Source organism: Acanthochromis polyacanthus, chromosome 9 (assembly GCF_021347895.1).
Source record: "Acanthochromis polyacanthus isolate Apoly-LR-REF ecotype Palm Island chromosome 9, KAUST_Apoly_ChrSc, whole genome shotgun sequence".
In the NCBI taxonomy this organism is placed as follows: domain Eukaryota; kingdom Metazoa; phylum Chordata; class Actinopteri; family Pomacentridae; genus Acanthochromis; species Acanthochromis polyacanthus.
In genome coordinates, this window is record NC_067121.1 from 33,031,826 (window position 1) to 33,044,060 (window position 12,235).

Genomic DNA, 12,235 nt, shown 5'->3' on the forward strand with positions numbered 1-12,235 from the left:
TATTACAGCCAGTGAATAGTATTAAAACATATCTATTTTCACATTTTCTATGATATGATGAAGGAATAATTTATCATCTTTCATTTTTTTCCACATACTTGCAAGAGATATGAACACTTTCACAATAAAAAAAGATTCAAGGTATAAAAAATAATCCATCTTGGAAAAACAAACACTCAGCATACATTTAAAAACATGCTTTTTTCCAGCTTTACTCAGTAAGATCAGTGGCAGTACGTTTTCCAGGCAGGACCACATAACTCATAGATATGATAGAGCTGTACTAACACTACACACAATACATACTTTGGTGTCAACAAAGTTAAGACGAGTGAAGATATTCATTTTTCCAAATTGAAGATCCTTCATTCAGGCAGAAAATTATTAATGCTTATTAATTTGTAATCTGCAAACATTCAACAATAATTAGTTGCAAATTAACCTCAGGGTTTTGTGGATGTCAAGCACAAATTTCTACCTAATCTAGTGAAAAATAAGCGATTAATGAGGCTTAAATGGAATCACAACAACAGTTACATTTAGCTCCAAGGGCCAAACTTCAAAAATCCGTAATTTAATAAGTATTTGGGTTCGGATTTTGCAAGGTCCCATGAACTCAACAGAAGTTTTTACATGATTTTTTTTTCAAGAAAATCTATAACAAGGTCCTAAAGGGCTCAATCAGCTGGCATAGAAGTAAATATGAGTTATGTGGTTATGTGGAGCTTGCAAGAATTTACATTTGCAGTAAATAAACTGTCCAGATTTAGATGATTAATGGCATCAAACGGCAGCATTAAACCGCTTAATGCTGTAAAATTCAAATAGCAGATGACTGCACACAGGCTGGAGTGTTTTACAGGATCTTCATCGGAGAAATGAAAAATCGAAGAATCAGAATATTATAAAGACTCCCAGCAGATAACACGGACACCCAATCTGAATAAAACGCTGTTCCTACATTATGTTTTTTTATGCTCCTTCTCAGGCCCGCTGCACTGTTTGGTCTCAGTTAATGAACTTGTTTCAGTCGTGTTATTGAATCTCCTACATCGTCTACATGCTCCTCTGCAGCGCAAAGCAGCAGACGCCCCAGTTATAAACACGCCTGTGTCAGGGGAAATCACACGGCTTTGCCAAGTAACAGGGAAACTAATTAATATCTAAATTAAGAATTAAGGCTTGTTTGCAGAATTTAAGCGCGCCTGCATAATTCCAGCTTGCATTGATAACTGTGGGAGCTACATGGGCTTAAAGACCATCTGGAGCTGAAACACACTGAACAGCACACACTCAGGCACCAGTATGGATACTGTACACTCATGTGGATGCACATACTTGCACTAAATAAAGCTGCAATGAATTTCACATGAACATTCATGAATAGTTCATTGCTTTGCATGCTTCATACAGAGTATTTCCTCTGGGGCGGCCGCCGTGGAGAACAGCAGGACTGTATTTATGGCACATGAGTCAGCGACAGTCTCTGATAAAAATCTTTTTATTTTTCTGATCCCATTCAAAACGCAGCCGCTCTTAAAGCAAAGTATGCCTATTAGCTCTCCTGATGAGAGCTGTTTGCAATTAGCTTAGCTCAGCATAAAGAGCGGGGTTAAACAGCTAGCTTAGCTCTTAAGGAACCTCCAAGATTCAGTAACTCTAGCAATTGATTCAAGGGTTTTATATAGAAGTTTTGTACTCATAAAGGAATAGAAATCAAACTACATTAATGTTTTCTCTTAATCATCTTAAGAAGTAGTGTTAACTACTGTGAACTGTCTAGCAAGCTAATCGCAAGCTCAGCTAATTCATAAAAAAAGATGAGGCCATTGGAAATGTCATTATTTTCCGAGAAAAAACAAATGCATACAAATAAAATTACAATATATCTACCAAAAATTTAATTAACAACTTTCTGGGAACATCAATAAACGTACAAGAACTTGTGAATTCAGACCATTTAGAAAATGTCTTCTTGTTAACATGATAAACACAACCTCATTTGACAGCGCTGTTTTGCCAAACTTAAACTCTGCAACAAGAAATCTCCATTATTACTGACATTTTGAAACCTATTATCTGCTTGACTGCATTTGATTCTGACATAACACAAATATGCTTCACAAAATACATACCATTTATTGTAGTGCTTTACATCATACATCCATTACATGGGACAGGATTCATCACCTCTGTATCCCAGAAAAAGGGACGAGAAGCTTCAAACATGTTAAAGGGTCGTAGTTTAACTCAGAAAGCAGTATTTCCCTGAACATGTAGATTTTGATGACTACATTTAACAAAACAGGCAGAGACAACTGTAAGTAAACAACATGTCATAATCTTACCTTTTGGTGAGGAAGATAAAATAAAACTACCTTTTTCTCAACATATAAATGACTTGTATAGGGCTGTAATTTTAACAAGGTAAAGCCGCATCGAAAAGTACCTTCAGTGATATCAATCTTCTCCATATTTAATCAAAAAGCATTCCATAAAAGTGGAATTAACTTCTTGGGGATATAAACATTAGTTGTAATATGCATATAGAAAAACTTGCTGCTCCCCTCCAACAGAAAAAAAATTCGAGTTAACCAATATTGACCACACGTTCCTGCCTCATCAGATTCACCACCTTTCCAACCTTAACGGCAGCATTTCATCACGTATAAAAGTCATAGGCTATTTGGCAATTAATTTCCCATGGAGCCACGCTTTGGTGTCCTGTTTACTTCAGTGCAAAGGGCACATAAATCTCAAGGAAAGCATTAGAGTGTGATATTTCAGATGTACTCTCCTTCAACAGCCTGCCCTTTTGGAAAAATATTTATTTTCATGCCTTTTCTTTTTTAAGTGGAAGAGCTCTGCATGCCAAAGCTTCCTGCTGAACTTTTTCAGAGATCCGTTGTTTTTTTAAAGCTGACAAACAATCCAAAATCTCCAAACTGGGAAGCAGCAGGAAGGAGGGATGGGCTGCAGAGGGTATAAATGTCGGAACCGAAGCGCAAATGGCTGACAGAATAAACAGATACAGTAAATCATTGCTTCAGTGTTGCACCAGTGAAGACGAACAGGCATGGGAGTTATCCATGTTTATTTTACTTCTTGGATGAAAGCATGTGAGCTTCATCCTTTAGAGAATTCACCTTGTTTTTTTTTTGTTTTTTTTCATCTTTCTTATGAGCTATAAACTGAGCAGCTGATAGAAGTTTGCAGGTACCGCTTCCAAATGTGAACTGTCAGATGGGGATGCTTAAAACTATCCTAGGTTTGGTGGTGAAAATAATTGAATCACCAAAAACACTGAAGAGAAAATGAAAGAATATCGTGCATGCTTCAGTCCTCTAGTACCCCTCAAGGTTTCCTTTATTTTCATCCCGTGCTTCATCCTGTGCACTGCATGCACAATTACTAGGCAAGTTGCTTTCCTGAGGATAATTTCATTTTTTTGAAGAAACACAGTGCTTTCAGTCAATCCAAAATGTTAATAAATCTCTAACCTGAGAATTTCGCAAAGAAAAAATGAGTTTTGGCTTCCTCGGAAGAATATCTATGCGTGTACAATTATCCAACCACTAGTGTGTAGAACTATCATGCAACTAAATGAAAAACAAAACAAAACAAAAAAATCGCATCTCACTTTTTCACTTATTAGAGTAAGTAGACAAACAAATAAACACTTCTGACATTTCTGACAAAACACTATCAGCCGCCTTGTCTACAGCCATGTGAGCATCTTTTCATCCATCCATTTTCTTGCATTTATTTGGAGTTGGGTTGAAGTTGGGTTTTTTTCCATCTCCTTCTGGGGGATCCCAAGCTGTTCCCAAGTCAGATGAGATAAATAATCCCTCCAACGAGTTCAGGGTCTAACTCAGGCTCTCCTCCCAGTTGGAAGCGCTGGAAAACCTCCAAAGAAAGGCGCCCAAGAGGCTTCATAATCAGATGCCTGAACCACCTCAGCTGGGTTCTTTCAACGTGAAGGAGCAGCTACTCTACTCCGATCTTGTTTCAAATGTCTGAGCTCTTCACTCCATCTCAGATTCACTCTAAATATGGATGTCAGCATGCTAGTAATGCTTACATTGTCAAAGTTCACATGCTGTTGTTAAAAAGGGAGGGTTTCCTAGTTTAGTGTGTTAGCATAGCAACATTTTCTAATTAGAGGGGTACTTGGAAAGCAAAGACCCCCAACAAGGCCCTATTTTGCAATTTAAAAAGAAAAAATGATATAAACTCCGCATCAAAATTAAACGGGTTCGTCCTTCACCCATGGTGGCTGGGTCGTTTTTGCAAAATCCTGCTAACAGATAAACCAACAATTTGTAAACTCAAAATGGTGGCACTATGGTCAGGACATCACTGAAACCAGTAAGAGTTTTAATCTACGAAGCATGAATGTCTAAAAAATTTTATGTCATTTTAACCAATCCTGCACATGCTGAGATACCTGTATGAATAAAAGCAAGCAACCAACTGGCCAATACTGTTATGTCTTGTGCTACGTCATTAATGTGGTCAAAAATAAATCTGTAATAAATCAGTGCACTGTATTTGTACGGAGAATTTCCGGTATTAGTCTGTCAGTGTATGAAACGACCACTGTTACTGCATGTGCTGTAAGTTTTTTGTTTCCTCCCTGTCGTTATGGCAAATTCAGACCAATTAGAGTTTGGAGACTCTCCACCATAACTATAGTCTGTTGCTGTTAGGAGCTGAGCTTACAATGACGATAGACAGAGAATTGGGTTAAACACAAGCTACAGTACACAGAATGGAATAGCCTTTATTAGTCCCACAAGGGGCAATTTGCAAAAGTCCTCCTGATGGGATTCGATCTGTCGACCTTCACGTTTCAATCGCACGTTTAACCCCTCAGCCACCAACAACGAAGAGCCCCTACAATGACGGCATTTTTCTGCAGCGATCAGAGAGTTAGCAGGTTGTGGTGAAACTCTCAGTGGCAATTAAATGGCGTCTTGCAAAAAGTTCAAAGCAATGACAAACTGTGGTGTATAAAGCAGCAGGTATGCAACCAGACTCTGAAAGCAAACGAGCAAAGGTACAAAGTTCCCTCTCAAAAGTTATCAGATCCATCTGCTGTTGGTTTTACAGCCAGCTGGTGGACATCCAAAGAGTTTAACCTGACATTAATGAGTGCGGCTCAGGTTGTTAATTCTCTTAATGGTGCACATTAATGGATATTATGTGTATTTTATTTGAGAGAATATTTGCGTTGTACTTTCCCAGTGTGAGGCTGAACGTTCCTAATATCAATACAATCGAGTTTAAGCACACTTAATTTTCTAAATGCTGCAACTTAATGGATTTTTATTGGGTTCTCTATTGATTTGAGGGAACATTTATTTAGATTTATTTATTTTGTAGATGCTGCTTTATTAGTAAGTTGCAGCCAGTAGCGGTAGACTTTTTAAAGACGCACACAGCCATAATCTGTTCAGCAAACAGCAGTTTAATTTAATGTGTTTCTTGTTTTTACTCCACTGCAAATGAAAACTGTGTTCTCAAAACCGATTTACATCCTGAACTGTGATATCTGTGTATCGTTACACCCACAGATGGGAGCGCTTCATTCTCCCTAAAAGTAGATTCACTATATCTGTCCAAATAAAGCAAACCCTCACGTTGCATTCAATATGCATATAGTGGCTTTCTTCTCCTAATGAAATCTTGAATAATTAATTAATGAATTCACATCTGTTGGTGGGTGCATAACGCTAAGAAAGCTGCACAAACAGAGTACAGTAGGTGTTGGGTTGCTCGTGGCCATGCTGCTCTCCTGTGGGCAGATGAGTGCTTTCATGATTTGAGGTTTTCTGACTTCACATGTCCAAGCAATTACAGCAAATATGTGTTTCTGCTTTGAGCGACAAAATCCTTCAACAGAATTAAGACGTTTCCTCCGAAAATGTCATTTGCATGCGAGTCTCTCTTCTGCTAAAATCACTACTCCTACTACTAATACTCCTGTTACTACTACTACGACTGCGTCCAAACAATTACAGCTAATATTTGTTTCTGCTTTGAGAGACATAATCCTTCAACAATACTAAGATGTTTTCTCTGAAAATGTCCCTTGCATGCTCTCTCTCTCTTTTTTTACATGCAAACACAACAGAAATGGAAACCCCAGCTAGAATGCAACACACTGAGCTGCAGTTCATCCACCATCGCTGCAAATGTGTTTATTTGTGTGTCTCCTCTCTGAAGAGATAAGCATACCTGTGAAATTAAAGTCTATAAAATACAGGAACACAGGGGCACTGATAAAGCATTTTTATTCCGCCTAAACAGAATTAATCTGGGTCTGAGCCAAGATATTTCTACCTGTCTTGACTGGAGGAAGCTGAAGACTCCCGGAGGACCTCGGAGACAGAAACTTTAAACATCTGCTGTAATAAGACAGACACAGATGGATAGACGGATGGATAATACAGCCACAAACGCACGGCAGCACTTGTTAGGAACTTATTTTCTGCTTACTCCAAAGGAAGTGGAGACTCATTAAGAGAAGCCATACCCAGGGACAGTGAGGATGAAATATGAGGCTTATTTTAGGCCTTTATTGGGCCCTGTGCATTAAAATGGTCGCATTTATTAAACCTGTCTGTGATATCACTGTAGAAGCTCCCTGCTGCATTTTAAAGCAAATACAAAGGAAATACCTGCACACGTTTGGCCTTTTTTGACAAGTCGGTGTATCACATAAAAGCACATGTAAAAAGCTGCTCACACAGAAACGTAACAACAATGCTATTTATTTGTGGTTTATTTTTAACCAACCTACCTCCCACTTGAACCATCTCTCCTCTCAGATCTTACCCAGATCCCACGAGTATAATACAGAAAACACGATTGTCTCACAGGAGATTGACACGGACTATCAAAAGCAGAGTAATGTCACCGAACACTAAAGAAGTATTACTTCTACGACTCCTCCTATTACTACTACTACTACTTCACATACAACAATGAAGCGACTACTGCTACTACTTCTACTACTCCTGTTACTCCTACTGTGACTTCTGCTACTGCTATTACTCCTAATACTATTTTTACTCTATACACAAGAAGAATGGAGTGACTACTGCTGCTACTACTACTACTGCTACTACCACAACTACTGCTACTACTCCTATTACTACTCCACACGTTTTTTACTGCAACTCCTACTCCTATTTCTCCTCCTATTACTACTACTACTGCTGCTACTACTTTTACTACTCCTATTACTACTATTACTCCACTCTTTTTGCTTATTTTTTTAACCAACCTACCTCCTTGTACCGACGGTCCTCTCAGATCTTACCCAGATCCCAGGAGTATAATACAGAAAACACAGGAGATTGACATGGACTATCAAAAGTAGATTAATGTCACCGAACACCTCCGAAGTGCCTCACACGCACTGTGCTCCAGATGTCTTCCATCACCTTTTTTTTTTTATCCAGTGAAATCATACACACTTATGCAGCAGCACACACACACCTTCGAGGCAAGGTGTTTAACGGCGGCAAGGCCAGCCTCGTTTTTCCTGCGCCGCGGTGGAAGGGCTATGAAACGAGCGTTTGACGTGTCTCAGTTTGATGGATCACCTTCATCAGACTGCAGCCTCAGTGTGAGAAAGTACTTCATAATTGCGTCGTACTTTGGATGCAGCCGGGGCGGATTTTAATTCCACTTTTTTTTCTCCCCTGTAACACTTGGCTTCCAGAGTTCAAGGTTGTTCTGTCAATCACGGAAAAAGACTTATTTGATACGAAAGGAACTGAAAGACCTAATTTTTGGAATTACTCAATGATCAATGGGATTCATTGCGAATGGGACGTCTGCGATCACGTCAGGCTCATTCATGTTTGTCAGTATTTTTGGTGGATTTCACTAAACATGTGGCTGGAAGTGGTTAAATATGTCACAAAGACAAACAGGATTCACAATGGAGGAACTCTTTAAACTTTAGCTCAAATGTACCTGATGAATCAAGAGAGCTACAAATACTGATACTACTATTACAACTACTCTTACTACTACTACTGCAACTTCTACTACTCCTCTTACTCCTACTACTACCACCACTACTACTGCTGCTAACACTTGTGGACTTTTCCTCACTATGTCTGTAGATGAAGCTGTAAAGCTGGAAAACACTGATGTTGATAAAATAAAAACATGCAGGAATTCTAACTGCTTTGCCTGACTTGGAAAGAATTACTCATTGTGAGTGATGCTGTGATTTAAAGGGGAGTGTCTGCACAGAAAACGAAAATAATTGTAACAAAAAAAGTATAAAAATGACTTCCCTTTTGAGTGCAAACTGTTTGGAACCTTTCTCAGATGGTGGCAAATACATCTGACATAGTTGTTTTGTTGTTGTTTTTTTCTTTGGATGCCATTCAGAGTTGGCTTTGCACTTTGTGGCGCTGATTTAAATGATCTACTAATTGGTTTTATTGCCTCTTGTAGCCGCCGTCGACAGAGAACCTGTTTTTGGTCAACGTCGTGCTTTCTCCAGCCAAAAACATTTCCATTCAACTGATGTTGAATTTCTTGTCGCAACAAAACCGTCTTTTTAAGTATTTCTCTGCTGTTGCTAACTCATTTTGCTGTGCGCATTTGAAGCCTCGACTACTCTGTGTCTTTTAAATAATGTAAAAAATAAGCCTTAAATCAGAGTAGATTATGTTCTACCAGACTCCTCTTGTAGATTCGTCATGGAAACGGAGAACTATGGGAGCTTTCTCTTTGTGTTGTAGAATAATGAGTTTGAGTTCATTTGCCTTTTCCCCACATTGTTCATCCGAAAATGATTGTCAGAATATCAATGCTTAAATGATGTATTGTGCAGCTCCAGTAAGCTTATAGTCCACTTTTGGAAGATCTGTGTGTTTCTGTGAATTGCTGCTTCAACACTGCAGTCATCCAGCTGCATCGCACTATTGTTCAAAAGTTTGGGGTCACTCGTCCTTATTGTTGAAAAAAAGCAGTTTTTTTTCAATGAAGATAACATTAAATGAATCAAAAATTCGGTCTAGACATCGTTAGTGTGGGAAATGACTATTCTAGATGCAAACGGCTGATTTTTAATAGAATATCTATATAGGGGTACAGAGGAACATTTCCAGCGACATCACTCCTGTGTTCTAATGCTACATTGTGTTAGCTAATGGTGCTGAAAGGCTAACTGATGACTAGAAAACCCTTGTGTAATTACGTTAGCACATGAATAAAAGTGTGAGTTTTCATGGAAAACATGAAATTGTCTGGGTGACCCCAAACTTTTGAGCGTTAGTGTACATTGTCAATGAAGGATATTTAGGATATTATTTTTCGTGCATCCAGACCTCCTTCAGTTCTCCTGTGCTCTGATCAGCATTGAACTCGGTCCACTTGCAGTAAAACATATGATCTTTTACTGGCTGCTTTCAGTTTCACACGCCCGTAATGATGTGGGTAAAATGGCTTTTGTTTACTTCCACCTTCTGCATGGAATAAGTCGCTTGTAAATTTAGTCTTTTTATTTGTTTGTTTTAATTGCGTTTTAACTGTGTGATGATCATGTATGTTTGCCCGTCTGTCTGTGCGCAATGTTACTCAAAAATGGATTTGGATGAAGTTTTCAGAGAAGGTCAGAAATGACACAAGGACCACCTCATTAGATTTTTTCAGTGATGCAGCTTACAGTCTGGATCGACGGATGGCGGAGTATTGCGCTCTGAGTGCTTTTCTTGTTTTGTAACCGTCTTTTGCATTTGCTGCTGCCTTACTTGGCCAGGACTCCCTTGAAAAAGAGGTTCTTAATCTGTACGTGACTTCTCCTGGTTAAATAAAGGCTGATAAATAAAATAGCATGATACATTGTTCACATATGTGCAACTAAAACCCGCTGTTTCTCCAAATGCAAGTGCAAGTCCCAAACGTCGGTGACCACAACACTAAATCTGTTAGGATCACTGAATGCGTCGACGATGCAGGAGGTGATTTAAAGGTCTGGGAAAAAAAGCTTGGTGAGGATTGAATTGCACCAACATTTGCATAATGCTGGCTTTGCATTAGAACAAAAATAGGGCCTTTGGAAGGTTCTCTAAATCAATAACGGTGAGCCGCTCAACCAGACATGTCTGATTTGATTCCAAGGAAGTAAATAAAGTCTGAAAAAAACTCCATACGTTTAAACTCCACTGTGTGTTAAAAACGCATACTAGAAACTACACTTTTATATTTCAGGGCATCCTTTGCCTTGAAGGCCTTCGTATGGTTAATACTCTAATGTTAAAATGGCAATCATAAAATGAACAGAACTTGCGTAACCCTGCTAATCCGTCCAACAAACAAAACCACAAATTGTCACACCATCCTGACAGAAACACTACACATCACTTGATAGATCTGATACCAAGTGTAAAACATACTTTACATGCGAGCAAATACAATCCCCGCTCCCTGAAGTAGCCTGAAATCTGAAAATAAATTTTCTGTAACTTTCACATCGAGGGCCCTCGTGTTTGGACTGCAGCCCGTGGTGCTACCTGCTTCAGTTTTCTCACCGTGCAATTTGATAAAAAGCCGTGAACACGACACCAAGATGGGAGTTGGCAAGAGAGAAAAGGAGGCAGTGAGAGGGAGAGGGAGAGCACTCAGTGTCCCTCAGAGATCTATAAATACACTGAAAGCATTAAACCCTAAAAGCATTACAATCACTCTGTCCCCTGGGTGGGGAAGCTGCCCGCTGTTGTTTCACAAGACTACCAAGCACTGAAACACTGGATGTCTGAGGAGAGGAGACCTTGGATTTAAGCCTGTCTGGGATTTCTCCATCAATTTAAGAGAAAAAAAATGAGATATACAGCCAGTTATTGATTGGTGGCTTGTCGCGGTTACAGCGCTGTGACTGGGGATAAAGTCACCAGGAGGCCTGAGTTCAGAGCCGCTTTTCTCCTGAGAAAGACATTCGCCGAGGGAACTGAAATGATAAGTTCAGGGCTGTGATTTATATTCAGTTTAGTTACGGGCAGCTAAACGCTCAAAAAAAATGTTACCACCGATTGACTGTGCAGCCCGAGGAAATGTGTCAGGAGTGAAATGCGAGCCTCTCTTGGCATTTTAAGACTTGTGAGATGAACCCTCGGCTTCCCTGCGCAGACATCTGGGTGGGTGGTCCCCAGCTCCCCGCCTGGACCCGACCGGGGAAGCCTCGCTCAATTAAGATCCAACTGCTGCCGCCGAACTTGACAGGCTCTTGCATTTTGCCGTGGCAGCCGCCGAGCTGCAGGCTGCAGATTAGAGAGCCGAGTGGTGTTTTCTCTGTGGAGGATGAATCCTCCCCGACGACTGTCCCTCTCTGCTGTCACTCCTCGTCCCTCTCCTCCTCCCCCAGACTCATCCTCCTCTCCATATGCATCCTCGTCCTTCCGCTATCCTTCCCCACTTCCAGCTATGCATAATTACCTTAATTAAAGATCAAAGAAATGTGCAGAACTTGCTGGAATATACTGCATGGGCGACCTAATGCCTTATTTTTTTTTTTAAAAAAGCTATAAATATTGTCAAATTTGAGATGTAATATGGTTTCGAAAAAGTTTCGGGACACTTAAAAAACTTAAGGCATGCACATTAATACCACCTCCATATGCCAGAGGAGTTTGTGAGTCTAAGCAGCCTTATCAGCAATACAGCAGGACGAAGATGGACATAAAGGTGAGACTGCACTGTAAAAGAATAACTGTAAAAATACAGCCAGATCCTAACAGCAGAGCACTGCTTTCTAAAAAAACAAGAAGGCTGTTAACAGCAGAATGATGACACAGACAAGACACGAACCAACACAAACGAGACACAAAAAGACAAGAATGAGACACAAAACATCACAAAGAAGACAGAAAACAACGAAAACAAGACAGTAAATGACAGAAGCAAGACACAAAACAACATGCAACAACAGAAACTAAAGCACAAAATGTCACAAACAAGCAACAAAATGACAAAAACGAGACACAAAACAAGATACAACAACAGAAAGTCAGACATGAAATGTCACAATACAACAAAAGGAGGCACAAGAATACATAAACAAGGTACAAAACGGCACAGAACACAAATGAAACACAAAATGACAAGTCAAGAAATATGAGATAAAACTGCAAAGGCAAGACACAACAACACAAAACAACACAAACAAAAAAAATGGCAGAATTGGACACAAAACAACCCAAATTAG

The 12,235-nt window shown here is 39.6% G+C and overlaps 1 protein-coding gene across 1 annotated transcript in view; it reads right to left on the minus strand.

Moving 5' to 3' along the window:
• The window catches only part of LOC110951978 (probable G-protein coupled receptor 158), a 93,449-nt gene that overhangs the window by 56,253 nt on the left and 24,961 nt on the right, over positions 1–12,235 (minus strand). The gene's annotated exons all lie outside the window — the stretch shown is intronic.